General features: G+C 38.1%; 1 long non-coding RNA gene across 1 annotated transcript; it reads right to left on the reverse strand.

Annotated features, from left to right (window-relative positions):
- Positions 1–3267: 3267 nt before the first annotated feature.
- Positions 3268–6251, reverse strand: LOC131220820 (uncharacterized). Its single transcript, XR_009158843.1, has 2 exons — positions 6132–6251; positions 3268–3662 (listed from the first exon to the last, which is right to left on the reverse strand). It is a non-coding gene; the product is annotated as an uncharacterized LOC131220820 (long non-coding RNA).
- Between the last annotated feature and the right edge of the window lie 263 nt (positions 6252–6514).

Here is a 6514-nt window from a genome sequence, read left to right on the forward strand (position 1 = left end):
CATCCCACACGTGCCAAGACACCGTACCATACATCTCACTTCCACAACTACATGGGCCAGGGCCGCTAATTGTTGGGCGTGGCCCGGAACCTGATTCCCACGATGGCTGATCACAGTTTTAAAATTGGAAGTACATGGGTCACTCCGTCCAAATTGCGGTTCCAATTGTGGATGTAGACCATCTCTAAAATTATACAAATCTAGTAATCCTAGCTATCCTGTTAATGGATATCAAATGGATGGTCGAGAGTAATTTGGTAAGTGTTCCAAATTGGAAAGACAAAATCAGATAAAACTCTATGCTTCGTGTATCCAATCAAAATCAGTATTTCATTATCGAATAATCAATTCATCATGAGGAGCGGATTAGGTGTTACCCGGGTAACACCTAAGTGGTTGCTACCCCTACCATGTGGGGCCCACCTTAATCAGTGTGTTGTATATCCACGCCTTGCATCCGTTGTTTCAGCTCAGGAACTTATCCTAAGACCTAAGAAGATCCAAATCTCAGGTGAGCCAAACCAAAGAAAACGGTGGTAATTGAACGTCCACTATTAAAAACGTACTAAGACCCACGGTAATGCCCATCGTAATGTATATTTTCTATCCAAGCCGTTGATAAGGTCAACCAGACTTGGATGAAGATAAAATCTAAAGATCAGCTTGATCAAAAACTTCTGTAGCCTACAAAAAACTTTTAATGGTCATTCACCACTCTTTCCAGTTTTGTGGTCCAATTGAGATTTATATCTAATTAAATTTTTGGATCAAGTGTTAAAATAAAATCAGAAAACGGATGAATAGCATAGATATACAAAATTTTAATCAAGGTGGTACCCACGTGGTAAGTGTAACACCCACTAAGGTGTTAGTGGTAAGTGGTAACACCTAATCCGGCCCCAAAGGTACAGTCACAAGTCATGGTCGAGGGATACTTTTGTTACGGAAATAAAAAGTCGTGAAGAAATCATTCAAAAGTCTGATTCTTATAAAAGATTATAAAAAAAAAAATCCATGGCCAGCATATGGTGTGATTGCGAAATCACGTTGCTTTCTATCGTGCATACATATAAATAAGACTTATCAAGGAATCCTAACCACCCAATCTATGGTTATTAATAGATGGTTTAAAATACAACAGCTGGTAGTCCAAATTTTAAGTATAAAATCAGCTGGTCATGGACTCGGATTAGCTACTGACAGCGTAGTAGTGAGATTTGCTACTGAAGTTGCGTCACTAAGATGTGTGGGCCCCACTATGATGTATGTATTGTATATGCACCATCCATTCATTTGGAGAGATCATTTTAAGGCATTAGCCAAGTAAACAAATCCAAAGCTCAAGTTGACACACGATGGAAAACAGTGAGGATTGAACGCCTACTATTAAAACTTCTTGGGGGCTACTTAAGTTTTCTATCAAGCTGATATTTGTGTTTTTCATCCGTTTACGTCTGTATTAACTTATGAACAGTTTGGATCTTTAAAAAAAAAAAAAAAAAAAACATCACGGTGGTGGTAGGAAGGTTTCAAATGTTGGTATCACTATCTCTATTGTTCTGTGTGGTGGGGTCCACTTGAGCTTTCGATTCATCTTATCCTTTGACTTATGCCCAAAATGACGTCTCAAAATGGATGGACGGTGTGGATATAACACATACATCATGGTAGGGCCACAGAACTTGGTGACTTAACTTCAATAGCCAGCCGCTAATCCGCGTCCACTGTCAGTGTCTTCTCTCTATGTGCAAATTTTGTTGGGACAGCAGAAACTGGCACTTGCCAGATGGGGCCCACCGTAATGTTTTTTAATTATGATAGGGCCGTGACACGAAAAAGTGGGTAAGGAAATTGTTATTATTGAAATGTGTAAACCCTTTTTGGTCCACCATGACGTCTATATGCCATCCATACCGTTAGTAAGTTTATTCCAACTGAATGAACTGAAAATGCAAAAATATTACCTGATGTAAAACTTATGTGGTCCCACAATGTTTTAATGGTGGACATTATTCCTTACTCTCTCCTGTCGTGCAGCTAACTTGAGCTTTGGATCTGCCTCATGCTTGGACCCTTGCTCTAACATGATACAGAGAAACGGATGGACGGGGTAGATTTCTCACAAACATCACAGTGGTCCCCACCTAGTTTCCATCGTGGAAAGTTCATGGGAAAGGCTTTCATAGAACGCGGATTACCTACCACACCCAACTGCAGGGAAGCTAGGTGGGGGCTCGCTGTGATGTTCGTGAGAAATCCACCCTGTCCATCCCTTTTGCTAGCAGGAACTGGGACTTTTTTTATAATTAAAAAAAAAAAAAAAGTGGATCGAAATCTAAGTGGGTCACTCAACAGGAAACAGTGGGGATTGAACACCCACCGTTGAAATTTTTGTGGGGCCACAGGTTCTGTACTGGGCCCACCTTGATGTATGTGTTGTATATCCATCCGTCTGTCTGTTTTGCCAGCTTATTTTAAGTCATGGTCCCAAAAATGCAGCAGATACAAATCTCACATGCACCACAGGGATTCAATTCCTACCATTGAAAGCTTCTTGGGGGGCCACAAAAGTTTTGGATCAAACTGCTGTTTGTGTTTTCCCTTCATCCATGTCTCCTTGACCTTATCAATAGGTCAGATAGCAAATAAACATTATGGTGGACCCTAGGAAGATTTTACTGGTGGGCGTTCAATGTCCACTGTTCCCTGTGGTGTGGTCCACCCAAATGGGTTTTATTTGATATTGTTGTTGATTTTCTGCTGCACAGAACATAACATATATTGCTTCAGAACAATCAATCTGGCCCACCAAATTCCTCAATTTCAAAAGTTCCCAGACATTTTGAGAAAGTTCAGTCTACCATGTAACTGTATAATAGTGTCTGTCCAATACCACACCTAAATGGGCAATCCAAATGCACCCTCAGTGTCTGTATCGCTGTTTTTATGAGGAGAATTCACCTGCAACTGACCACACTTTATGCTTTTAGGACATTTGAGTCATGCATCAAGTAAGCCCCACCAAGAAATCACTGGGTGCAAAAATCAGTATGGTCCACTGTCAGTTAGGCCATCCAAACTGACGGCCTGATTTAATAGAGATGACTCGACCAGCTTTGTTTTTGTCCCAGGTGAATTTAATGATGGGGTCTGCTTAATGAATGGTTGTGATGTCCTATGTAGCTAGCATCTCAGCATGTGAGCTGATTTGTAACTGATTGTTGTTCATGATTCCTCTTTCTATACAACTTTTGAATACTTATAATGTTTAAGAACATGAATTCATCTTATTTTAATTAATCATAAATATATATTAGATATCACATAAAATGAGATTAAATCATTTTTGTGTCAACCAAAGAGGTCTTAATTATATTCATGATTTAAAAAAATCCAACATCAGTACCATTGAGAATTTAAAGGATCTAAGTTTAGTGTAGGTCGTGTTAATGGGAAATCAGACCATTTCCTTCTGACTGTCTGGTATTTCTACCAACTGATACTGCAATCAGCATTTTATCTTTTCACATAGTTTTCATAATGACTTGGCTAGAATTCTCATCAACTCGCCTGGGCTGAGTTTCAAATTGAGTGATGTAGTTTTACCTACTGATTGATCACACTCCCAAATGAATGAATGCTGAGAGACAAATAAACAGGGCCTGCCACGACCAGCAAGGTCAATACTATTAATACTGAAATCCCAGTTTGTATATCTATTGATTGGTGAGAGTTATACACAACAATCAATTCCATGATGTTGGAGGAAACCCTCCTTTCAAATGGAGAAAATCTATGACTACAGGCACACATCTTCATATCATGCATTTGGAAAATGAATAGATCACATGTAAAAGACAACATCAGAAGCCAGTAAAGCCCGCAGGTATCATTTGGTTCCCTGATTTTGTGCTTTGCTTTGGGTGGCCGCAGACGTAAACAGCTGAACATTTCAGTGAACGATGGCCAAGCCATGGGATCTGGGGCCCAACATTGCTCCTCGTGAGTTTTATTATCAAAGCCTGCAAAAGACAGGAAAAGAATACAAGAGGAAAGACCTCAAATTACAACCCAAAGAAGGATGAGAGATCACAATCAGCTAGCACATTTAAAATAGAATCCTATTCAATTGCTAATAGATTGACCTTGCTAATCACTGCCTCTTTGGACCCTGAATTGTTCTGAAAACACTGACTGTTTGTCTCTCTCTGAGAATCTCCCACATGACAATGCCTAACGAGAATACATCAACCTGCAATCAGGGTTAGTACTCCAACTAGCCCAGGTAATTAAATTCAGCCATCGGGACTTAATGGAATATGAAAACATCCATAAGCCCTTTCATCATTTGGGTCATCTTAACATAAAGATGGGACTGATTTCTATTTTAGAATTGCTTGACAAAACATAGATCATTTGGGTCATCTTAACATAAAGATGGGACCGATTTCTGTTTTAGAATTGCTTGACAAAACATAGATGTGTGTACTATCTGTGTTTATTTGCTAAGCCTTAAGTGTTTGCTACTTTCATATTTTTAACGGAATTAAAAAAGGCTGAAGAAAATAATGAACTTCCTATATATTAGTTGCAAGAACAGATAGGGCATGCAATTCATTTTTCATGTGCCATGTAGAGTATTATTTGAAGGATCGTGACTTTCCTTTTTAGTAGCAAGTACTGCAGCCATTTAAAAGCTCTGGAGCTATCCATGGCAGAGTTACCCTTACACCACCTGAAATCAGGGTATTTCTCTACCTGGATCAAAACAACATTACCCTCTTCTTTACTTGATAGTTTATATCAGTATCATTCAAGTCTTAAAACAGAAAGATAAAAAAGGAAACAATACCAAGAATAAGAGAAACTATGCCATTTCATTACACTAGAGTACCTTTGGAGGTGGGACGCATCAATTTCAAAATGCTATCAGGTATAAATGGCAATGAAACAGAAGTGGGAAAGCCAGCCAAGTGAGAGAAAGCTGAAGTGCTAGCAGCACCTGGGTATACGGTTCGTGCAAAATAAAGGGTCCTTTGGATGCTTGTAAATAGTTTAAGTTGTAAATGATTTATGTGGAAATCATTTACAACCTGTCTGGTTTGGCTTTAAGCTTTAAATGGTTGTCAGTGTATGGATAGCCTGTAAATTGGTTATTTCCTATAACTGGGCATTCAAAAGCAAGCAAAAGCTGTAAATGAAATCTCACCTTTTCTTAGGAAATAAAAAGGGTGTAAAAGGTTTAAATCATTTACAAGCATAAATGGGTCCTTACTCATGATGCCTGGTTGGTAGACTTACAAGAGTTTCAACATGAGGTCATGGGTTCCAGTACCCATTGTGATGAAATCTGATTGTGGTGTGAGTGCGTGGGTTGAGGATAAATAAATTACAGGCATAAATCAACATCTAAACACAGCCTGTAAATTATTTACAGGCATAAATCAACATCTAATCACAGCCTGTAAATTACAGGCATCCAAACAACCCTTTACTAAAAAATCAACTTGAAGATATGTATAAGACCTCAATCTACAGAATCCCACTTCCACAAATCAAACCACCAAACCAAATATAAATTTATTCATGGATCCATTTTTAGAAAATCCATTGCTGCATATGTATAACACCTCAATCTATAGAATAATTCGACACAATAATTTCTCCATTTTACCTTTATAGGTTGTTTATAAAACTTACTGATATAATTGCTACAGCTTATCATCTTTTTGCCACCAACATTTTGAAAAGATTTTTTTTTTATTATTCACTTGAACTCGATAGCTCTATTTAAACCGGTATAATTTCAACAATTCCATGAATAAATTACATAGAAAAACTAAAATAAAACACTCCCAATCATCTAAAAATCCAAAAAGATAAAAAATTATATATATAAATAAATAAACACAGTCGGAGTCAACAAAATTCCATATGAAACTCAGGTACCCAATATCAATCAACAATAAATTCTAACAAAAAAACATGAAAAATCGACAAAAATAACAGAAAAATCAGACCTATAAAAACCCACCATCAAATCTCCACGAAAAACAAAATAAAAATAAACCCAATTCATTAAAACGCAAAATAAAAAAAAAGGAAGTAAGAGAAAAGGAATCAACACTTACCTCTCTTAATCCTCCATTTTCCCTGAATAGGGATGATGATAAAGCACGATTAACATTTCAAATCTTTAATTAAAGATTTTCGATTTCGGATACCTACTTAAAGATTTCAGTTTTGAATCCGCGTCCGACCACTGTGGGGGATTGAAAATTGAAAATCCCTAATCAGCGATTCAACAGAGAGAGACGAGAGCGCTGCGTCCCACTGAGAGAGATTCCTGTGGTTTTCCGATTTTTTTTAGTTGCAGCGGGTCCCCCGTGTCGGTGGGCGTCGACAGTAGCGAGTTTCGCTACTGAAGTGACGTCACCACGTTCTGTGGGCCACACCATGAACTATGTGTTGTATCCACACCGTTCATCCATTTGGAGAGTTCATTTTAGGGCAT

This window comes from Magnolia sinica, chromosome 12 (assembly GCF_029962835.1).
Source record: "Magnolia sinica isolate HGM2019 chromosome 12, MsV1, whole genome shotgun sequence".
NCBI classification, from domain to species: domain Eukaryota; kingdom Viridiplantae; phylum Streptophyta; class Magnoliopsida; order Magnoliales; family Magnoliaceae; genus Magnolia; species Magnolia sinica.